The 25,517-nt window shown below is 39.5% G+C and overlaps 1 pseudogene; it reads left to right on the forward strand.

Moving 5' to 3' along the window:
* LOC105981445 overlaps nucleotides 1–25,517 on the forward strand; it is a 166,792-nt pseudogene that overhangs the window by 102,473 nt on the left and 38,802 nt on the right.

Genomic DNA, 25,517 nt, shown 5'->3' on the forward strand with positions numbered 1-25,517 from the left:
GGCTGAGATCTGAGGATCGTGGTTCAAAGCCAGCCCGGGCGGGAGAGACCGTGAGACTCCTATCTCCAATAAACCACCAGAAAACCGGAAGTGGTGCTGTAGCTCAAGTGGTAGAGAGCTTTCCTTGAGCTGAAGAGCTGAGGGACAGCGCCCAGGCCCAGAGTTCAAGCCCCACGACCGACCAAAAAAAAAAAAAAAAGAAAGAAAACAAAAACAGCAACAATGGCAACTGAAAAATATCTCTTATTTCCTTTACTTGGAGTTCATTTTATGGAGTTCATTTTATATGATCATCTGTCCACAGCTATGGAAACTTTGTCCACATTACTAGGCCGATCCTCCTTTGGCCTCAGTATGTGAATGACTAGATTCCTATGTAATTTATCATGTCCCAGTGTGTGCATATATATATATATATATATATATATATATATATATATATATATATATATATATATACACATATGTCATTCAGTGTGTTTACTGGTAGATTTATAAGCTTATTCTAGTTATCACAAATGAAGGAAACTATGCATCCTATGTTTCTTTAGCTCTGGCTTACTTTGCATAAAATAAGTTTTTCCAAGTCTTTCCATTTTCTTAGAAGTGGTACAATATTATTCTTTCTGATGGATGAGTAAAATTCCATTGTGTAGATACACCATACTTTCCTGATCCATTCATCCACTGAGGGTCATCTAGGTTGATTCCACTTTCTTTTTTAAAAATGTTGCAAATTCTTTGTAAGTAGTTGTATTCGGAATTTTTTTTTTTTTGGTCAGTCATGGGGCTTGAACTCTGGGCCTGGGCCCTATCCCTCAGCCCTTCAGCTCAAGGCGAGTGCTCTACCACTTGAGCCACAGCACCACTTGCGGTTTTCTGAGTGGTTTATTGGAGATAAGAGTCTCACAGACTTTCCTGCCAGGCTGGCTTTGAACCTCAATCCTCAGATCTCAGTCTCCTGACTAGCTAAGATTTCAGGCATGAGCCACCAGTGCACAGCACTCAGGGATTTTTTTTAACATACCAGTTTATGGTTACAATACATTTTCTTGCAGTCTTTGCACACTAAATATCTATATGTACGTGTGTGTGTGTGTGTGTGTGTGTGTATTCTTCCTTAAATAACTCCATTTGGGCACAACAGCTTTTTCCCCCTTCTCACCTTTCCTTGATTGCATTCATTGGGTTCTAATTCCATCCCTGGCTACAGATCTAGTCATGCATCAGACAACATTGGAGCTGAAAGAATTCCAACCTCCAGCTCCAAGCTTTGCTTTATTCTATACATGAATTTTCCAAAGGTTTGTCTTCTAAAGAACACACGGAACGTACACATATGTTCCCTAGGAGGGGAAGAAAATCCCTGTATCTTTCTTCTGGCTGTGGCTATTGAAGGGGATGCTAACAGGCCTGGACATTTTGGGCTGTGTTAGCAGCAGGCTTTCTGGTCCTGGTCATTGATCCATGTGACAGTAGCCTACCATAGCAGTGGGGCTGGGAAGACTGATGGAGCATGGAATATACAAGAGGCTTGGATGGAAGAGCTTACAGTAGGAATGGCTCATCTTTGCTGCTCATGAACAGTAAAACATCACAGAGACTCAAGACTCTTCTGGAAACCTTGCATAGCATATGTGATTGCCTTTATTAAGAGCTAGTGTGTGAGCTGAATCCTCATGACACACATTTTATAATTTCTGGCATTCTGAAGTCCAATGGACCATCTTTTACTGATTAGCATGGGGCAGCCTCGGGGGAATCAGCACCTGCCCGAGGAAGGGAAATACTCAAGGGAGTTTGTAGCAGGGAACCCAAGTTTACAGCTGGCTTACTCTCTACTCAGGCTCTGTTCTTTTCACAAATAAACAACTGGATTAGGAATGACAATTTACTTCAAGGATTTTAAGAGAATAATGATGGAAATAAAGGATGGTTAACTCACTGAACACTTCTAACACAATCCACATTTGTAAACTTATTTTTTGTCTTTATTGCTCTCCCTGACCACTTCCTTTTATGAAAATCCTATCCATCTTCACAGGACTAGCTAACAGCTTCTCTTTTCCAACTGCCCCTACCCACACCTGCTTTTCTCATTTAAAATCTTCCATTATATTAGGGTCATTTCATGACCAAAGACATCATAAGAAGCATAGCTGACATTTATTAAGTGCTAATTACATGCCAGCACTGGGCTAAGTGCTTTATGTGGATTATCTCATTTAATCCTCAGGGCAAGGCTATGAAGCTGGGCATGTTATTAACCCCTGTAGTGATTTGGATATAGTTTGTTTCCTGACAGATCTTTGTGCTAGAAGCTGGATAAGCAATGTAGCAATGTTAAAAATGAGGTAGTGGGACCTTTAAGAGATAAGGTCTAGTTGGAGATCTTTAGATCATACACTCAAAAGGGAGTAACATAGTTTTGATGGGACCCTGGTTAGTTCTCTTCAGAGGGTTGTTACTAAGAGAACAAAGTTGGTCACTCTCTAGTGTTTTTAGCTTGCTACCTCATCCTGTGACTATGTTATGCCCTTAAAGAATAGAAGGGAGTGAGCCTCAAAATGTTGGCCATTGAGTTTCTGCCATTTCCTGAAAGTAGCCCTTTTTCATTAAGTTATTCCTTTCTCCTGTGCTCCCATGATGCATCATAACGCACATCCATGGCCACCAAGTCAACCATCTTATCTACGTAAGTCACTTCGAGTGAATGACAGTATTTTGACCCAGAGTATACTACAAAATAATCTTGTGGTTCTTTTAATAAAAATAGTTCCAGCCATCATAAATAATATAGCTAACACAAATCCTCAATATACTATATAGTACATAATATGTAATACATTATATACACACACATATATATACATACACACACACACACACATATATATATATATATCAAGGCCAGTTAAGATCCATAGAAAATGCCAACCTAATATCACAGCATTATAAACAAGCTAGGTTTCCATCCTGGCCTACCTTTGTTCTTATATTTGAAACAGTAGAAATAGGAAGATTAAGTCAATAGAAATACACAAGATAGTGGAAAGATGACTTTTACCCTCTGAGATAGGAGAGACTAAAACCTCTATAAAGGTGAACTAAGGGGAAGCCCATAAATGAATTGAGTTGCCACATAGAGTCATCTGAAAAAGTTTTATTAAAAATGCCTCCAAAGTATATTACCCTTTATATTATACCAGGTGGAGCTAAGATGAGGGAAGGAGTTTATAGAGGAACTGTTGAACACAATTTTATTAGAATGGTTGCTCCCTTGATTATAATAAGGAGAGAAATAGGACTTATTGGTTTAGTTATTTGAAACATGCAGAGGCACACTTTTCTCACACATCTCCACCTTTGGGCAGAGTGAAAGTTCTTTTCTCTAGCTAGGAGGGAGCTTGAAATGTGTTATTACTATTACAGGAAGCCTTGTGTTGAAGTATAATCTTTTATGAAATGTTCCCATTGTTAAAAAGCAGCCCTGGTTCCATTTTTTTCTTTGAATGGTAAATTCTGATTAAAAGTCAGGGATTGTTCATAACACAGAGGAAGATCAATGTGAAGTGGTTTAAAAATCAGAGGTAGATAAGACGTTTTAAGAATGTCAAGGTGATTTGCCAAATACAACATGGGAAAGGTGGGGGGAGGCATATTCTTTTATGTTTCATTCCTTAAGGGGTCGTCTAAAACATGTATCAATTTAACATGGCTCAGAAATTAAAGTTATGATATCAATAACATATAGCTAACCACATGTGAGAATGAACAGAGATTGTATCTTGGAATACAGGAGTCTTCCTGTGTAAATCCCATTAGAGCCAATAGGGAGTTATTCATGCATCCGAATCCCTCTCGTCCTTTCCCCTCCCCATCCCAGACACAGACACCCTTGTTCTGAATGATCCGTGTATTTATCTATTTCACATAAATCAGGAATTTAATTTTAAAAATCCACCAACATGGCCATTTGAGACATGAATCATGAGTGCTGTATGTATAAATCATATAGACCTTAAAAGCATTTATGATATAGCTTCTTTCATGCAAACCGCCCAAATGTTTTGGAGAGCTAAATCACAGGGAGAAAGAAAAAAGAAAAGAAGAAAATGTAGTAAATAAAACAGAAAACCAATAGCTAGCCAAACTAATGAATAAAATGTCTAGATGCCACTCATCTGAATGAGTTCCTTGGAAATTTTAGCTGGGATAGGATTTTCCAGGGTCTATTACATCCAACAAGGTACTTGAATATGTTGATATTCAAAGATTTCTTTGAAAGATGTTTCTGGGGAAAAAATAATAAGAAAAATAAGAACAATGGAGTCAAAGAAAAGAAATTGAAAACAAGAAGTTATGATGAACTAAAATATTCACTTAATAAAGTACAAGATGCTTATTATATTAGTTAATACTCACTAACTCTACATTTTTCTTTCTAAAAGTGTTACTTTTCTCTGGGGAATTATTTTAATTATTTCATTCCTTTCCCTGAAAAGAACTCTGATTGCACTATAAAATAAGTTTTTAATTATTTGGTATAAATTTTAAGCGTTTCTTAACCTCTTTCCCTAAATTGCTCACCATCTGCATATCTTGTATTATTATGAAAATGTTTATCTTGCTGTGATGAGAGTATCTTCTATCTTTTCTTCTCTCCAACAGCATGTGTGCATATGCTTATTTGTTTTTCACTTCCTCTCTATCTGATCCTTTTATTGCCTGGAGCATGTAGGTATTTCCAAACTGATTTCCTTTCTATGTTCCTCTGTTTATTTTGTTTCTCCCTCACTAGACTGGATTTGCTGAGCCCAGGGACTTTATTATGCATCATTATAATTACCTAGTATCATGATGGCATCATAGGTGCTAAATATGTATTTATTGAATAACAAATTGAATGAGTAGGATGATTTGATATCTGGGTAGCAGACTCAACTGACCTCAAGGTCCCTCTTTCTGGAAACAACTATTTGAGTAAATGGAAGACATGTATTTTTTTTGTTTTTGTTTTTTGTTTGTTTGTTTTTTGCCAGTCCTTGAGCTTGAACTCAAGGCTTGGTCCCTGTCCCTGAGCCTCTTTGTGCTCAAGGCCAGTGCTCTATCACTTGAGTTATAGCACCTCTTCTAGCTTTTTCTGAGTAGTTTATTGGAGATAAGAGTCTCACAGACTTTCCCGCTGAGGGTGGCTTCGAACAATGATCTTCAGATCTCAACCTCCTGAGTAGCTAGGATTACAGGTGTAAGCCACCAGTGCCCAACTAAGACATAAATCTTAATGCATGTAATACCCAACCTTTACTTATAAACTTCTTCAGGCACTAGTCCACATGGCCCTTCTGGGAGTAGTCACAATCAGTAACAGACTGGTAGATAAATAACCAAGCTAGAACAACTGGGAAGGGCTACTTTAGCTCATGAGCTCCCATACTGTTGGCTAAAATTGCCAATATATTTGAATCCTATTCAATTCCTTCACATGACCACTCTTTTGGTGTAACAGACATCCCACATGCTAAACCAGAGAAGCCGATCATCAAAAAATGCAAATGTAAAGAAAGAAGAAAGTTGAACACAAAGAAGTCTCAAGTTATTATTTTTTTATAACCACAAAGTCAATTGTTCTGTCCCAGCCTCTCCAGATGGCTACTGAATTACAAAGAGCAAAAGGAATATCACAAAGGCATACAGTACAACTCTAGATTTCAGAGAAGAGACAAGCCTGGATTTATGGGTTCCATGAGTGTGATGAGATCCAAGGCTGCCAGATCTCAGATCAGAGAGTATGGCCACTGAAGGGAATAACCAGTTTGCCTCATCCTCCCTGGTTCAGAGAACTTACTAGAAGACCTCTGCTTGGAAAGAAGCATCTACATCTGGTCTCATCAGAGAAACAAGGGCCTCCTGTAAGGGTCTTTTCAAATGCTACACCTGCCTTAATATGTCCTCAGGCTTTCTTTCCAGGACCTGGGGCCTCAGTTTACCCACCTGTACATATTTCCTACATTACTTCAAAGAGGAGCTGGGAGACTTAATTAATGTTTGTCAAGCACATCTTATATGAAAGGAATTGCATGCAGTAAGTTCAAAGTAGTCTTGGCCCTGTTGTTTCTTTCATGTGTGCTTAGAAGATTTTTCAACCTTGATAAGAACTTGGAAACAAGTGCCACTGCTCACATGTTTGGATCTGGGTCCTCACTTAACCACACTTGTCAGCATTTCCCTTGGATGTCACAGGAAAATGAACATAAATCCATCAAACCATTTCTATGAACTCTACCACCATTTTCCAGATGTCCAAGGTTTGAAGTGTGAGAGTCATTTTAATGGCTTATCCAGTGGATCTCTGTCCACATAAGCACATCAGTGGATAAATAAGATGGCAAATCTTTCTCCTGCTTAAATTTTAGTTTTAGATCTCTTAGCTGTGACCTCTTTTTCAATTTGGAGGAGAACTGTGACTTTAAGCAGGTCTTTATCATCTCCTTCACTATGGAAAATATCAAGTTGAGTGATTCACCCACCTCAATGAAAATACATTTCCTCAGAAATCCACTTTTTATTTAGTTTCCATCTGTCCCAATCGCGAGGCCCTTTGGAACTCCCATTGCTTCAGTCTGGAACCTGGCATTAGTCAATCAAGATACTGTATAACATAGTCCCTGTGAGTACCTCTAGCTCCATCTCCCATTCAGCCTCTACCCCCAACATGCTCAGCTTTGCCTTTAGTTCTTCATTGTTCTATGGGGGCTACCTTTCTGGTTGTGTTTAGAATGCTTTAGTTCTTCCGCCTCATCTAAATCTTGGGTTTCATTTTCTTTATTAAGATTAATTCCTCCTGCCTTGACCCAAAAGGCACAGTGATTTTCTTTATCTCTGCACAGGACACCATATCTGACTGGAAAGCTGTCTTTTCTTTTTTGAAAATCTGATTCCCACTAGGTCCATGAATTCCCCAGAAAGGGATGTTACCTTTCACATCTGTATTTCCTGTGTCCCCCAAAACCAGTACATATTTGTTGAATAAATGAACAGAATTATTAGCCAGGAAAGAGAGATGCATTGTAGAATACTTATTTATTTATTTATTGCCAGCCCTGGGGCTTAAACTCAGGGCCTGGGCTCCATCCCTGAGCCTCTCTGTGCTCAAGGCTAGTGCTCTACCATTTGAGCCACAGCATCACTTCTGGCTTTTCCTTAGTAATTTACTAGAGATTAGAATCTCACAGACTTTCCTGCCTGGACTGGCTTCAAACTATGATCCGAAGATCTCAGCCTCCTGAGTAGCTAGGATTATAGGCATGAGTCACCAGCACCTGGCTTGAGTTCTAGAACTTTTTTAAACCCACAGATTTCAGAAACATCTTCTTTTCTAATCAAAAATGAACATGCCAACAAAGCAGATCATGTCAGTTTGTTTTGTGAGCAGGCAATTCCATAACAAGGAAGATAAAATAGGCCAAAGAGTCTTCTGACTAATTTAACTAAAAGCTTCTAAGATGTGCATTCTTTTTATTTCCTTTTTTCCCTAGTTTTCTTATTCTCCCCATTTTTTTGGTAGTACTAGGAATTGAACTCAGGGCCTATATAGGCTGAGCTCTAGTCCCTGAACCATAGTCCCCTCCCTTTTACATTTCTTGATTTTTAAATAGGGTCTTGTATGTATGTTCTGGCCAGCCTGGGAATTAATCAGCCTATTTACAATTCGAATATAGTTAAAATGACAGGTGTGACCACTGTGTCCAGCTGTTGATTGGGAGGATGGCCTTGTGTTTATGTCCAGGCCGGCCTTGAACCTCAATCCTCCCAATCTCTGCCTTCTAAATATCTACAGTGATAGGTGTGAGTCACCAGCCCTTGGCCAGAAGCTCTTAAGTGAACATTCTTGCATAACGTTGTCAAGCTTCATGTGCAATTCCCAAAGATGGAAGGAAGGGCATCAGCTAGTCAGATCAGGAAGGCAAAAACAACTGATTCATTCGTAACAATCTGCAAAATTAATTAGTGTGTAGCCAAGCACCAAAGAAAATACGAGAGAAAGAACTTAGATGATGGCTTACCCTGGACCTCCTGGTTGGAATCACTTGAGAAGCAGCTGAAAGAACAAACTGTGGGCTCTTTGCAGATTGAGCTGGCACGTGTCTGTAAACTCAGGAAGCAGATATCCAGGAGGATTACTAAATTAGTGAGACCTCATCTCAATCAACTAGCATACCTGCAGGTATGCAGAAGGCAGGAGGTAGGAGGTTAGGGTGGTCTGTGGCCCAGCCTTTAGCAAAAACAGAAGACCCTAGCTGAAGAAACACATGGACCACCAAATAAACTTGGTTCAATACCACTAGCTGTTCTTAGTGAGTGCTGGTTTGCAGTACATGGCTTAGGCCAATAAACAAGATTGTAGTAAAAGTGCACACAGAAGCCTTCTAAAGCTGTCCGGAAAAGGAGAAAGATGCACAAACAAGGAAGTTGGATTCTACTAAAACAAAGCATTTCTTGATCACTGTCCATTGCCTGGCTCCATAGCTCTACCATGCCCCTCATTTCCCCCACAAAGCCATTGGAGTGATAGCTACGTTGTTCCACAGTGCTCCTGACCAGGATGGGCAGGATGGGAAGGTTTTGTCCTCCCCCTAACCCACCCCCAACAGTCAAGGAGCACCCTGACAATCCACTCAGCTGGATCTGGCATGAACACTTCAGTCTAGACGGCAGCCTAAGAGAGAGGCTAATGCTATGTTTCCCCAGACTGAGCCTCGCATTTGTCATGGCTCTGCCCAGGGTGAGTCCTTTGATCTTGATCCTAGCAAACCACAGTCATTGACAAAGGTAGAATGAATTTCAGCTTCTGAAAAGCTCAGATGGAAATTCCCTTTGCTCCCCATTCCCCCTCCAGCCCCTTCCGCCCCTTTCTATTTACTTCCAGTATTTAGCCCTAAATCCAGCTGGAAATCGAGTGTGTAGAGCAACTATCAAGCTCGTGTGAGTCATGCACCATCCTGTTTTGGGGGATGTGGGGCCTAGCTGACCCGTTTGGGAAAGTACAGGGTCATCTTTACTTACCAGGCATCCTAATCATAGATTCCAGGATCCACATTCCTGGTTTAATTTTCTCTGAGGACAGCCTGGATTGTGATTTGATCCTAAGAGGGGCAATCATTTCTAAAAGGCAGATTGTTAGAAAAGTTTGCAATTAACAACAACAACAACAAAAACAAATCTCCGCAGGCTCTTGGTGGCTCTGGGGAAAGAATGTGGGCCATGCATATGGACCTCATCCCACTGGCTCTTTTCTAACAAGACCTGTTCCATGGGTTCTTTGTAAACCTCTGTTCTGTTTCCTGTGTGAAGAAAGGAACATAAAACAGGCTTCCTTAGCTCTCCTGCTTCAGGTGAGGGCTGATGGCCCCATGAAGTATGCCCAAATCCCTGAAAACTGTAGCATTTGGCAGGGGATGTTTAACCCTTGGCATATACAGATAAGGACACTGAAACCCTAGAAAGGAAGATGTTTTGCTGGAAGCCCGAATGAGTTCATCTAGAACTTTGTCCCCTTGAGCTTCAAGTCTGGCTATGTATCCTAAGCCAAAGGCTCCAGCAGCGTGAACAAAGATTCTGAGGCAGCAAAGACCTAAACATCTTCACCCCAAGCGTGTAATTTCAGTTCATGCTGATAGTTTTGAGGATATTTTTCCAACATCCTCTCTTTTTCTTTCTCTTAAAGTTAATTTTTTATTTCTTTTTTTTAGTGTTTATTACTTGAACAACATAGTGGGTGAAACTTTCATACGTGCACACAATTTACTTTGATCATTCAATCCTTATATGATCCTCTCTTATCTCCACTTCCTTTTCCTCCTGGTCCACATTCTCCTCTGCAATATTCCCTTCAACTCTCATGTCATCTCCTTCAAAATTAGATAGATAGACAGACAGATAGACAGGCAGATAGATTGATAGATAGATAGATTGATAAATAGAGCTAGAGAAAGATAGAATGAGAAAGTCACTCTGTATCTAGCTTATTTTGCTTAACTTGACCTCTCCTTACATCTGTTTTCCTGCAAATGACATGATTTTGTCTTTGTGGCTCAAAAAAAAGCAAACTCCACGTATATATAAGCATATGCATACCCAGGACACCAAGGGGAAAATAATTTACATAATTTTTAACTTCTGAATGTAGACTTCCAATCTCTCAAGACTCAAGTGACAGGTAAATAGACACATTCAAATCTCCTCCCTCACACACACTGTCAGGACCATCTGTTCCCTCTTTCCCCAAGCAAGGATGAATATGCTATGTTTAATAGTCTTGTGTTTGAAAGAAACAGACACATCATCATTTATTTTTTCCTTTTTTGGCAATTTTCTTTTCTTCTGCCAAAGAAAGAGAAAGAAATTTGCTTAGGGATCAAAATATTTGCTGGAGCAGGCATTTGGGGGAGGGTGCTGGCAGCTAGCTTTCTGCAGAAGGAGAAAGGCTGTGGGGTGGACTGCCATCCTCGGAGCAGGCACACTGCACGGCAGGATACAGGGAAGCTGGGCAGGGGGGTGTTTGACAGGTGTCTGGCTCAGGCTCCCACCAGCCAGGGCAATCATCAGCTCTGCTCTGCTTGGCTCTCTTGGACAGTAAGTTGAGGGCCAGCTGCTTTCTGCACTTGGCCCTGAAATCATATAACTCTCCTCTCTACTCAGCTGAGGTAGCCCTGAGAAGGAGCAGCCAGGGTACTGGCCAAAGACTTCATGGCTCACAGTAAGAGATTTTTTTTTTTAATCAGTCATGGGGCTTGAACTTCAGGCCTAGGTGCTGTCCCTCAGCTCTTCAGCTCAAGGCTAGCACTCTACCACTTGAGCCACAGCATCACTTCCGGTTTTCTGGTAGTTTATTGGAGATAAGAGTCTCACAGACTTTCCTGCCTGGCTTTGAATGACAATCCTCAGATCTCAGCTTCCTGATAGCTAGGAACACAGGCATGAGCCACTGGCGCCCAGCTCACAATAAGAGATTTTTGAAGAAGCAACAATACAGCGGGAACTGGAAAGACCTTTTGGACAGAAAAGAAGGGAGAGACAAGATCCTTGTCAAGTACTGCTAAAAAATGCCCTTCACCATTGGTAAAGAGAAGCATCTCGGTTTTATCAGCATTGTGTTGGTTTTACTATGCCCAGAGATCCTCTCTCCTCAGTGCTCATCATTCAGTTACTAAATCAATATGGGAAATATCTAACTACCAGACTCCTAAGTCAACATGATGTCCTTACTTATTACATGGATATTCTTCCCAAAATTGTCTCATATACACACACACATACACACACATACACACACACACACACACACACACATTCTTGAGCTATTGATAACTGTTGCTTTTCCCCAACTCCTCCACTATAGTTCGGTTCCTCTTGGAAGAGGTCAGTGCTCCTGTGTAGCAGAAGAAAGGACATCTGGATCCTGGTCCTTGACCTTCCCCAGATATACTGGAGCAATAGTGCCTAGAAAAGAGCGAGTCCTTGGGAACCAGAGATTCCAACTTGGGAGATAAGCAAGATCCTGCCTTCAATCCTTAACCCTGCAAACAAACAACCAACAACAACAACAAAATGAAAACAGAGCTCAACTCAGAGATTTTTTTTAATGTCAAAATTGTCTGCCAGTCAGAAGGGCCAAATTCTATTTGTATTTACAAAGGGTAACCACTTCAGAACTTTACCTGCTCAAGAACCTGGAGTTTGTTTGATATTGTGCTTTGTTTTGTTTTCTGTCAAAGAACTCACACTTAATACCTCATTAAAGGACTGATAGTTTTCTTGATTTCTTACAAGTTTGGCAATTAGCAAACCTTTCAATAACTTAATTCTACCTTAGAAAACTCTTTAACAAAAGCTTAGTTGCCAGAGAGAAATCAATCATTCTGGTTGAGGAAGTACTAGAGAATTCTTTGGCCTAATATCCCATGAAATAGAACTTAGCAAATATTTTTTTCTACTATTTAGATTATTCATATATTTTGCAGATTTTAATTCTATTAAGCACTTTTAAAAACTGGATCAAACTTTAACTTCCTTTGTAAGTTTTTTTAAATGATTATCAGCTGTTTCCAATGCAAAATAACCCCTCTTAGACATTCTATTTCCATTCCATTTTCTGTCCATTTACCCCCTTTGCCTAAGCAGGATTCCTCCACATTCCACGCTGATACTCTTCACCTAGCTAGGTTTTACTTTCGAGTCACTTTCCCCCCCCCCCCCCGGAGAAATACTTAATTTAATATTTTGTGGTTGAAATGATTCATAGACAGTGAGAGAAGTGAAGATTTGCCCAAGTTCATATTCCCATAAGGCAGAGTTAAAGTCAGGATGCAAGCCTTTAAAAATCTGTTTGATCCATCCTTCTTGTCCATTCTACTCCCCCACTGGCTCTTCCGTACACACTCTAGTCCCACCTTTACAGACTCAGTCAGCTACATGGTTTCTTTGGGTATACTGCCTTCCCCTACAAACTAGGTGGTCACATGATTGATTCCTAGTGTTGCCTTTGGGGCTGTTCTTTGGGGAAGGAATTAAGAGCAGTTAATATTATTGACCCTGACCAAACCGGCTCTTTGACAATGCTCAAGGTACTAAGACTTGAACTCTGGGCCTCCCATTCTTGCTCAGCATTTTCACTCATGGCTAGCATTCTACCATTTAAGCCATGCCTCTATTTCTGGATTTTTGCTCCCTAGTTAGAGATATGAAAGTCGCATGCATTTGTCTTCCCAACCTGACTGCAAACTGAGATCCGCACATCTCAGCCTCCTTAGTAGTTGGGATTAAAAAGCAGGAGCCAGCCGAGCACCAGTGGCTCCCACCTATAATCCTAGCTACTCAGGAGGCTGAGATCTGAGGATCACAGTTCAAAGCCAGCCTGGGCAGGAAAGTCCATGAGATCCTTATCTCTAACAAAGCACAACTAGAAGTGGCACTGTGGCTCAAGTGGTAGAGTGCTAGCCATGAGCCTTGAGCTGAGGGACAATGCCCAGACCCAGAGTTCAAGCCCCACAACTGACAAAAAAAAAAAAAGGAGCCATAGAGTCCAGCTCTAGGTTTTTTGTTTTTGTTTTGTTTTTGTTTTTTTCTTTTTGTTTTGTTTTGTTTTGTTTTCAGTTATGGGCACTGGGTGCTTTCTCTAAGCGATTTTGCTCAAGGCCAGAGCTCATTTTGAGCCACAGTGGTTAATTGAAAAAAAAAGCCTCACAGACTTTCCTGCCCAGGCTGCAATTGGGCCATGAACCTCAGATCTCAACCTCCTGATTAGCTAGAATTACAGGTATGAGCCACCAGTGCTTGGCCCTCCAGTAACTTTCTACTGAACTCTAGCCATTTTCACATACTTCTGTCTCCAGCCCTGGACAAAGCCCAGACATGCAGAAATGGCAAACTGCTCAAAGGAAGGCCTTCCAAAAATCTTGGAAGTTTCAAGAAAGGCTTTGGTGGTATTTCCAGCCCAGGCAGAATCAGGAAGTACAGGCTCACTCACAAGGAAACTAGCTCTTGCACAATTTCCAACAACACCCCCTCCAACTCACCTCAAAGCCTGCCTTGAATCACACATTCCCACCCCTTCCCCAAACACAGGTTTTTGCAAGGTCAAAACTTTTGATAGTTCAGATAAGGTTCAACTCTTGAAGACTGGAAATGAACCTAGCATTTTGTTCTTGCTCATCTCCAGTAATGAGTACACCAGGCTGTCTATGTCAAGGTGGTTTGGGTCACAAAGTGAAAATCGACATAATTGAAAGCATTAATCAACAAACAATTACCTATAATGGCACAGAATGACTACTTATGAAATCTTACATGATTCTAACCGAGTCTGTCCATGGTAATAACAGGAGGCAAACAATTGTATCACAGTTGTTGGTTTCTGTTTTGTTTTTAAGGAAATAAAGGCTGGGATGGGTTTTTCTATTTGTTTGCTTTGCTTTGTTTTGTTGATTTGCATTTTAAAAAATACTTTCAAAAGTGAGAATGAGAAGATGAATGCTTTGGAAGCCAATAAACTTTAAATTATCTCTCCAAGATGAAGAATCTTCTGGTCACTTTTCTGAGTGGAGTAGGGATGGGACAGCTTAAATTTATTTCTACTGGATGCTACTTCTTAGGTTATTCTATGAAATGTTTCCTTCAGAAGACAGACTTCATTACCCTTTAGTCACATTCAATCATCAGAACTTTGGAGTTGATATTTTGAAATACTTCTTTTTCTCATGAACCTGAGGATGTAGGGGAAACAATTAGATCTTGTGATTTTTAAGGCTGTACTGAGGATAAGGTAAGAAAATATCATAAATTTTATTTCATGCTTTCTTGCCAATTGACAGAAATGTGCAGTCCATATGAATTCATATAACAAGGGTGGAATGTTGGAAAAACCAATAAAGATTTTGTGGTCTGACCTATAATAAATGTAGTTTGATTTAGAGTCTGTTTTTCACAACATGGCAAAATGAATCATAAAATAATGGGCCCTGAAACTCCTGCATTTTTTAACAATAGCCTGGGGACAGTTTACAGTGTAATGAATTATAATTAACCCACCTTCAAAATCTTTTATGAGTATTTTGCCAATTAGCTCCGCATGCTTGCTAATGACTCATGGCTAGTGCATGTCTTTACAGAGCCGGATTTTACATTGCACATCACTCTGTTAACTCAGCACAAGTGTGTGCAACATGGTAAGGATGACACAGGTAGATTAGAACACCTTCCAAAGCATCTCCACTTGGCTCAAACAATGGGCTCAACCACCATCCTCCAAGCCCAAGATAACCACCATGGCTTGAGGTGTCATAGATCTTTGGTTTCTGCTGGATTGCAAGGAATGCTTTCTCTCTCCACACACACATCTGCTGATACTTAGCGCTAGCATATAGAATGCTCCTAATTGTGGAGCCATCTTTGTTTTCTTTCCCTCGCACTCTGGTTAGCATTATTTTATCTTCGTGGTTCATGGACTTCTGCCATTGACAACATAAGTCCACTCTAGAGAAAATAAAACAGCTACCAAACCGTCTCCTTACATTGCTTTGCTTTTGGATTTAAGGGACCATATACAAGCTTCTCATGATCCTATTTATGACCTAGCTATGTCAGAAGTTGGCTCTTTCTTGCCAAAACTAAGGCTTCCACTGACCCTTGAGTAGGCTGGGGGGACTGTGACCAAGACCTTGGGGTCCAGCTTTAAACTCGGTACACTGGAAAAGCTAAATGCAAGTGAGGTGAAAGTCTTCATTCTTCAAAGGCCAAGCCAACAAATATTGAAGACAAATTAAGACCTCACCAGTGGCAGCAAAAGAGTCACAGTGCCACTTCAACTCCATGAAAGAATGTTAAGGATCTGAAATATCCTCTGATTTTCTGCTGGCAAGATTCATCTACCAAAATGAAGACACAGAGATTAATTTTCTGAAGTGTTACACCATCAAGTAGTACTTGTATGTGGGGGGGGGGCGATTAATTTAGGAAGCCTGCAAAAGGAAATGGTAGTTTTTAGGCTCACACTTTTGAAGCGATGGTGATCCTGGAATATTAGAAAACTCTTGATCATTAGGAAAGGTTTCTCTGAAGAACAGAGCCAATGGGTACCTCTGGGATAATCCACAGAACCTAGTGGGTTAGCTCAGCAGGAAGGTCAGTAGAGTTCTTCCTTCAACAAGGAGCAGGGGTTCGAGGAAGAGAGGAACTCCCAGGGTGCCCTCAGTAAGAAATTTAAATTTAATTATTCTCACTGAAGATTTTAAGAAGGTATCCTTTCTCGTTTCCACTTGCTTTCCAAGCACAGCCCCTTCACTTAAATGAAAAGAACCAAATAATGGTAGCATACATCTCTCTCTCGCCAAGACGAACTACATAAAAGTATCTATAATGCAGGTGGTGTAACTTTTAATAAGCTATCACCAGTCACAGAGAAGTAAACTGGGTGAGAGAAGGGAGTTAGGCAACTCCTTCCTTGGCTCTGACTCTTCTCTAGTTTATAAAAGTGGTCCCAAAAGTATGAACAACCAAAGTATCCAGAAGTTGACTAAAGACTGTGAATGTTTCATCCAAACCACTGGCCAATGGCTTAAGAATGCCTGATGTGTGCAAAACCTCCTGGTCCATGACTTTTCTAGTCTGGTTTAGGTATTTCATATAGATCAAAATTAGTCATCTGAATTGTCCAGTAACTGGTGGATGAGGAGTTGAGTCAACTGGGACAGTGTCTCTGAATATTTTAATTAAGAAACACAAAAACTACTACAAGCTAATGCTGAACAATGTAAAAATTTGAAAGCAGAGGAAACCAACTGAAGGAAGAAAGACAGAAGAAGAGTTGGAGAGAAACACCAGATACAGAGAAAGAGATTTTCATTTGTTTGATTTTACTTCTAATGACGTTTTACTTTCTTATTTCCATTTCCAATGAGCCCCAGCTGGACTTTCTGTTCTTGTATAAATTCATATATATTCCATTCCTTGGAAATAAAATTACTTTTCCTGGAACACACTGTATTGCTCGTGAGTATATAAAATAGAATCTGAATAGTCTCTGAACTCCACCTTTGACATAAGGCAGCTCTGAACTTTGGACAATATGTCTTGTTTTCTTCCTCAAAAAAGGGTGTGGGGGGGGGACCTGCTGGGAATGTGGCTTAGTGATAGAGTGCTTGCCTAGCATTGATGAAGCCCTGGATTCAATTCCGCAGTACCACATAAACAGAAGAAGCCAGAGTGGTGCTATGGCTCAAGTAATAGAGTGCTAGTCTTGAGCAAAAGAATCTCAGGGATAGTGCCCAGGCCCTGATTTCAAGCCCCTAGGACTGGAAGAAGGTGGAGGAGGAAGACAAGGAGGAGGAGGAGGAGGAGGAAAAAAGAAGAGGAAGAGGAAGAGTAAAAGGAAGAACAGGAAGAAGAAGGAGGAAGAAGAAGTGGAAGAAGAAGAAGGAGGAAGAGGAAGAGGAAGAAGAAGGTTGAAGAAGGAGAAGGAGGGGTTGATGTTGCATTCCTTAACCACAGGACTTATGAGAACCAATCCATGTAAAACACAATGTTTAGAACAGATAAGTGCTTTATAAATAGTGCTCCTTGTTACTGTGTTTTGACTGGTAACAGACTTCCCTCCCTCAAAGCTCTGCTTACTTTTCTTCTAATAAGTCTCATGAAATTGAGAAATCAATCTCTTCAACTGATAAGGAGTATGCTTTAGACAAAGATATCCTGCATTTCTCAAATACACAGCTCCCACTATCACCCAAGTGAATCAGCTGGGTGATAATCATTGGAAGTTATCACATAAATAATTAAATCTGTATGAACCTTAGTTACCCTTATCAGAGACTTGTAAGATTTTGCCTTAAAAAATACATAGTAGTAACCAGGCACTGGTGACTCATACCTATAATCCTAGCTGCTCAGGAGGGTAAGATTTGCAGATCATGGTTCGAAGCCAACCTAGGCAGGAAAATCCATGAGACTCTTATCTGTAGTTAACTACCAGGAAAAAAAAAAAGCTGGAAGTGGAACTATAGCTCAAATGGTAGGGCACAGCCTTGAGCAAAAATATCTCAGGAACAGTGCCCAGGTCCTGAGTTCAAGCTCCAGGACTGGTGCACAGACACACACACACACACACACACACACACACACACACACACGTGTGTGTGTGTGCAAATTATATATATATATATATAATATATATATATGGAGAGAGAGAGAGTTAGGTCAGCATACCTTATTATTTCAAATCAATATTTGAAAAGCTGAACGAGTGAGAATTCATTTTGTACTTTGGCAATCAATTGAAAATGTCTCTGAACTGTGCCGTAGGCTTTGTGTAACTACTGCCATGCCAGAGAGAATAAGGAATTAAGTTCAGTATTTTTATTTAGTCACAGAAGAACAGCTCTGTAAGCCCTTGCATTTTGTTATCAGTTATTTCACTCAGATTTTAAGCATCCATTTACCATATTCAGAGTGTTAATTGCTGTGCTAGCCATACCAGACAGCTTATCAGTTTCATTTGAATGTGAGCTAATCTGTTCTACTAAGTTTTCCCAGTTCTGCACTCAGTGGAGCTTTCTAAAGAAATTCGCTACTTTTAAAAGTGCATTGATAGAATTGTATAATAGAAAGTCATCTCCAGTAATTTCTCATTCAACATTTGAAGGTAGTGCTAGAGTTGAGACTTATCCAGCTTCTATTTAAATGATTTCTTCTGGTTTGGATTAACACATAGTTGCTAGTACTTTGGAATTTAAGAGAGTCCAAACCTCTTAAATTCGGAATGCTAACATCTCCTTCAACCATTGGAGTTTCTCATTTATCTTGATATTCAGAGAACACAAGATGTTTCACTTAGTTCTCTTTTATGTGATTTAATTTCATTTTCTTTTCCCTACATTTTGCCTTTAGGGGAAATGGGCAAAGAGATAGTAGTGCCCTACAATACAGCCTGCTTTTCTAACCTCTACTCAGAATAATTTAAGAGAAGGCTATTGACCAAGAGAACAAAAGTGATGGGAAGAGCAAACCAACAGCCTGGTTGTTGTGGGAGTGGAAAGAAAGATTAAATAAATCACAAAAAAATGCCATTTATTATCCTGAAGCATTTTAAAACCTTAATAAAAACAACCAAATCTTTCCAATTGGAAATGGAAAGACTCCTCTCAAGAATGAAGTTTCAAGGTCTGATAACTTTTTTCTGAGCATGCAAAAATATTTGTGTCTGAATATCACCTTATATTTATTTGGGTCAACAATTGGGTCAACAATGTAGATGCACAGGGTATATAAAGGAGGAAGAATTCTTCCTTTTCAAAATATTAAACTACATTTTTATTTCCTTGTTTTAGTAGGCTCTGCATTCTGTCTTTTTACATGAGGTTTGCATTAATGCAGCTTTTTAAGGTACATTCCTTCATATTATATACTTCCACTTTATGTGATTTTGTTCAGAGTCATGTTCTATAATCACACCATATAAATAATAAATAACCATATAATCATAAACCAATTCTTATGAACCAAATTGGGCTTAATATTGAGCTATATATGTTAGAACTCAAAGGATATAGGCCTTGACTCAGCTCTTAGGAGCTTAAGGCAGGAAAATCACCCACTGTATTAGGTTTGTAAACAAGAGAGAAACTTAAAACCAGTTCAACAAAGGTCAGCGAGGCCTTCCCATCATTTACAGGTCAAGAGGAGGTGTAATTAGAGGGCAGAGATAAGGCTGAGTATGTAATTTGGATAAGGATGAGAGAGTGGATGTGAGATTCCTATATAGGTAGTGATCATGCTGGAGCAAAATGGACTATTCTAAGTGGAATATTTTTATTTCTTTTACTTAATGGGAATATTAGCAAAAGCTATGTGTATCACACAGGGCAAGTATCTAGCTGACTCACATCCTATATACTATGTACTTTTAATTTAATAGGAAAGAGATTCACTCCCACAACATAGTTAAATAAAAGTTTTAGAACTGAAAATATTTAAGAGATTATGTCTTATGGATCTAATAACTGCAATATATGCATAAATGCAAGGCAAAAAATACAGAAAGTAAGTGCAGTATGACTCATTTCATTACGCAATTTGATAAAATCAAGAAATGGATCCTTGAGCAGATCACTGGTAGCTCACACCTATAATCCTAGCTACTCAAGAGGCTGGGCAGGAAAGTCTATGAGGCTCATATATCCTATTAACCACCAAAAAGCCAAAAGTGAAGCTATATCTCAATGGTAGAGCACCATTTCTGAGTGAGAAAGCTAAATGACAGCACCCCAGCCATGAGATCAAGCCTCAGTATGAGCACACACACTATGACCCCCAAAGAGGTGAGATTTCCCAAAGAAGGAAGACTACAAGGGTCAAGGGAGGGAGGAATGAATGATTTGCTTCCACCCCAGTAACATTTTCTTAAATGTTCTCAAGTCCAAACCATCTACTAGATGTTTGTTTCAGGGATAGGAGCCATGGCCTTGGCCAGTATTATGTGTTTCATAATTGAGGGAGAATGTGGACAAGTCTATAACCATGAAGATGGTGCTTGTCTCCTAGGCAAACTTCACCTCCCTCCCCAGATCTAAGTAGGATGAAGAATTGAATGCAGCCCTAGCCCTAGAAATAACCCTGAGAAATCCCGTTCCCACAAAGGATGACTTGTTCAGAAGTAATAAGAGAACATTTTTTTCAAAAGTCTGATATACCCCTTTATTAGTTATATTCACCATCATCTGCTTCTATTATTTAGAAATTATATCTTCCATTTGAAATATTTTTAATGTCATATAATTTCTGTGTGGATTTCTCTGGTAGGATTCCAGCTGGTAAGTAAAATCAAGTCACACAATTACAAATGAAAAAAAAAAGAGTTTTTGGAACTTCTCATTAAAAATGTTTAGATAGGGAGTTAAAAACATGGCAACTCTCAAAATCACTCAAAATTGGGGAGTGGGGGAGAAGATGAACAATCTGGTTACTTGAATATGAGAGGAATTGTTTGAAAGTAAAGTGCCGAAGGAGTTGTTTACAGTGAAGGAGTAAGTGGCCATAAACTGATAAAAATGGTAGGAATGAATGTGTTCCCCCTTAACCATTTATCTTAGTTTAGAGATACGTAAATTTTATTATCAAGAAAGTGGACCACTGGGTAAGTATGATAGCTTAACACATTCCCCACAATGTCTCTCTTTTTCCTGGTATATGAAGAGAGTAAACTAAGTGTAATACAACCTTCAAATATGTTTTCATAAATTTCTGCTTCCCAGGACATGGGTATGCAGAAGTTAATATTAAAAACAATAAGGAAGAAGGAGAAAGCAGAAAATGGAAGGCAGAAAGGACATTCGCAAAAGATTTTACAGACGTTGGAAGAATTGGATACTGGGATTACAATCTCCTGTGGGGGGGGGGGAGGGTGCTTGGGGGCGGAATGAACATTTGATGGTTCATTTTGGTTGTCAATTTGATTGAATTGGTAAACACCCAGGAGATTAGTAAAGTACACTTCAGAGTATGCTGTGAGGGGTGTTTCCAACGAGTATCAACTTAAAGAAGTCTCAGGAGGCTGGATGGAATGAAAGGAGCAAAGGAGAAAGCCAGTGGGTCCAGTACAGGCATTCTCTCTCTGCTCCTTGGATGCCATCAGTGAAACAGCTCTGCTCCTCCATACCTTCTCCACCACGGTGGATGGGAACCTCCAAAACTCTAAACTGAAATAAAATTTTGCTGTCAGGCATTCTGTCACCCACCAGGTTTTCAGCCAGCTGCCATATTTTCATGAGCAGGTCCCCTTCACGGGCCATGATTGAATGTATCAGGATGGACTTGAAACTAACCAATGATCTCTCAGGACAGTCAATGAGGGACAGTGACTTAGAATTGGGGGCTGAATGGAATTAGTAACAGGACTCCAGAAAGTAGTTCCTTCTTTTTAAGGTGCTTGAACTTTGGTTATTCTGTGCCTTTTTGTAGTCATTCTAGGCTTGTCCTCAAAGCCATTCTTACTCTTTCTCTGTGTTGCCCTGGATCGTGGTAGATGGCCTTGTATAGATCATTTCCCAGGATTCCCTATCAACCCTGGAGTTTGTTGTTGTTGTTTTTGTTGTTTGTTTGTTTTTGTTTCTGGTCTAACTAATGGCAATTTGAATGTTGTAAGAATGGAGAAGAAAGTGATGGAGCATCTAGGCTCTCTCCTCTTCTCCTTGCCCATGCAAGGAGAATCTCCTCCATCAGTCCAGCTTCGACATGACACTACGATGTCTCTAGCTTTGAATTATACTGGTACTCTTGGACCCTGAGCTCAGGTAATAGCACTCCTCTTTATACATCAAACCAATAGGGTACTAATTGCTTTCTGTGGTTAGTAATGTTTGGGTTACCTCAACATCCAATGCTTCATTCCTTGGCTCTAGCATCATCCACGTGACTTTTAAATCACTGATGTATCAATTTAGATTCTGTAAGCAATGAGTAACAAAGAGATACAAGATTTTTAAACTAAAATAATGACTTCTTCCAAATGCCATAGGACATTTATTATATCCATTTCTGAAGGATGACCTTGTAGATGATACATTAGTCCCTTTTTCTTTTTAATTAAGCTTCATGTGGGTTCCATTTGGCATTCTTGGTCAATGTACTTGTCATAAAGCAAGGAGCGCTCTGCAGGGAAGCTTCAGCTCCAGGAGAGACCTTCTAGTTCACTTTCACACTAACAGCATGTTGGCAACACAAAAGCAATGCTTTTACTGAGATACTCCTAAGAACTCAGAGACATATATAATCAGTTTGGGGGCTTAACTCTAGGCCTGGGCACTGTCACTGAGCTCTTCAGCTAGCACGCTACCACTTGAACCACAGCACCACTTCTGGTTTTCTGAAGGTTAATTAGAGATAAGAGTTTCATAGACTTTCCTGCCCAGGCTGGCTTTGAACCACAATCCTCAGATCTCGGCCTACTGAGTAACTAGTATTACAGGCATGAGCCACCAGAGCCGGGTTTGAAACATATTTTTACATCCCTTGGCTGTCTTTGGTTTTCATTTGTTTTGTTATGTTTTTTATTTTGTTTGTTTGTTTTTGTACTGGTCCTGAGGCTTGAATTCAGTTCCTGGATCCTGTCCCTGAGCTTTTTTGTTCAAGGCTAGAACTCTACCACTGTAACCATCACTCTACTGCTGGCATTTGGTGGTTAATTAGAGATGAGTTTCATGGACATTCCTGCTCAGGCTGGCTTTGAACTGTCATTCTCAGATCTCAGCCTTTTGAGTGACTAGGCTTGCAAACCTGAGCCACCAACGCCCAGCCTCACAATTATTTTTAAATGAGGTCTACTATGATGAACCTTCTAGATCTCTATTCTTGCATGTGGATGGAAAATTCTATGGATCATTGTGTTGAAAATAACTGATTCTAGCTTAAGTTACCTTAAATGTATTTGACAGATTGAGGCTCAAAGCCAGTCTGAATCTAACCGGGATAGCTGATACCACTTTATTACAGGCATAATTTATTCTCTACTATGCTGTTCTTTATTGGCTGGTATGTTTTTAAATTTATTTTATTATTATTTTGTTTGTTTATGTGGTACTGAGGAATTGAACCCAGGGCTTCATGCATGATAGGCAAGCACTCTACCACTAAGCCACACCTAGCCCCTGGCTGGTGTGTTTTAATGATGTCTTTGTATTCTTCATGACAGATCTCAAATATCAGCTTCTCTTACAGCCAACCCTGACTCTCTCTTCATTTGGACAAAGTATTTTTTTCCAATTTAAAATAACTAGAGTATGTTAATATTATATTTGTCACCTGAATAAGTCTTTCCAGTTCCACTTCTCCTGCAAGGTACCACAAGTCCTTGACGAGGAAAAACTTAAATGCCTAATGGAATATAATACAACACCCAAAAAAGTCACAATAAAAGAACACAAGGCTGTGTGGGAAGATAGGATGGAAGCTGAACACATAATTGTTGAGAAATACCAGTGAAAGCTTCAAGTACAAAGAGTTTGGGTTTTTTTTTTCTGGAAGACAAACTATGAGGGTTTCTTCTGACTCATTTATATAGCTGTGGAGAAGTTAACCGTCCCCCAAAAAGGAAAAAAAAGGAAGGATAACTTGTTGAGCAAACAGAGAACTGTGCTTGCAAAACTACCAGGAGATGGTACACACATTTTGGAATTCTTTCACTAGTAGGAAGACAAAGCTAGAGTTAATATTCATTATATGGTCAGGGGTTTGTAGAGGGTAACTCACAGAGGCAGGTGGAGAGGAGGTTAATTCCTGGGCATTTCAATCCTGTTCCACTTGTGAGCTCAGTGGGGTCTGAGAGCAAAAGAGAGCCCTCAGGCAAGGAGTTGCAGGTGTTGCAGTTGAAAGTGCTTGATTTGGTCATGCGTGAAAATAGTAAGTACCAGAGTACACAGTGGGGTGGAGGGGGGTGAGGGCCGGAGCAGGGGGCAGGGCAGTTGTGAGGGGTATTTGCTACAGCTGCTTCAGAGTCTAACAATTAAAGGCCTGCACCTCCGATGTGACAGTTATATGGTACAACTGGTTTAGGAAACAGTTGAGAATTACGAGTAAAGTCGAAGGTGTGCAGGCACACAAACTTGCATGTAGAAGGAAGCATCAATCTGATCAAACAGAAGAAAGATAATTTTACAAAACCGACTGCAAGGAAGGGAGAAAATCAGTAAACATTTTGAATTTATAACTTTGTTGTATCTCTATATCCATAAAACAAGAGCCAGTAGTCATGAAAACAAATCACTTTAAAGACAACAAAGAGTTCCTAAAGAGGAGGAAGCAAACTTCCTATTCAACAGTGAAGATGAGCACAGATATTGTAGAAAACCAACTACCTTAATGAAAAGAAATTCTGAGATACTACTCTGTCAGAACAAAAACAAGGAAGGACTAGGAAATGGAAATCATGGGAAAAGGAAAAGGTAAGAGTAATTCTGAATGATGTAGACAATGAGCTATAAATTAGCTTTCAGGCATTTAAATCAGTCCATTTCACATTTCAAATAATCAGATGGTTATTTTCCCCACAAAAAAAGATTTCTGTAAAATTTTATACAGCTCCAATCTCAAGAAAAGGATACAAAATAACTTTAAAAGAAATGCAGATAACACCTAAGACATTTTAATAAAAAATGCTTATGTTTTTCCTAGCCACCCTTAGTCGATAATCACTTAGTCTTATATTATAATAATATAATCCCATTTGGAAATGAAAATTATATTCAGAGAATGATTACTTTCCTGAAGAGTTCATAAAAAGATGTCTTACACCATAAGGCCTCAAGTAAAATCATGGTAGAAGGGGAAGATTGAACTGTGGTTTCTAATTACTAGACATTCTATGAAATCACCATACATATATTTCTGGTTTCAGTCTACAGCCAAATTCTGATCGTAGAACATTGCATTTCCTAAAATCAAGGAAAGCATTTTAAATGCCTATTTAAAACCTCTCTTTCCTCATGACCACACTTAAAACTTTCTGTGGCTTTGTACACTGTATTTCTTTGAGAACCTTTACAAGTCAAAAAGATGTTGTATTTATTTTGCCTTTAGAATCTGCTAAAAATTCCTTTAAGAAAATAATAGTAAATTTGATCATACAAATACCATTTATCAGTTAATTTAACAAACCTTATTTCATAGATCCCTGTCTGGAAACATTTATAAATGTGTTGACATATTATTGACTTAATAATGATAGATAGATAGATAGAGCTAGAGAGCTAGCTAGAGAGATGGAGAGATGGATGGTGGATAGATAGGTAGATTACACAATTTGATGAAGTTTAACATAGGTATACATCTGTGAAACTATCGCCACAATCAGTCAGGAAAATAAACAAGTCCATTACATCCCCAAATTGCACCAGATCCAGGTCTACCTCCCATCTCTTTCTACCCTAATTCCCAGGTAGCTGCTATTATAAAAGCTTTTGAATCATGTAGGA

Source organism: Dipodomys ordii, unplaced genomic scaffold, assembly GCF_000151885.1.
Source record: "Dipodomys ordii isolate 6190 unplaced genomic scaffold, Dord_2.0 Scaffold13, whole genome shotgun sequence".
NCBI classification, from domain to species: Eukaryota; Metazoa; Chordata; class Mammalia; order Rodentia; family Heteromyidae; genus Dipodomys; species Dipodomys ordii.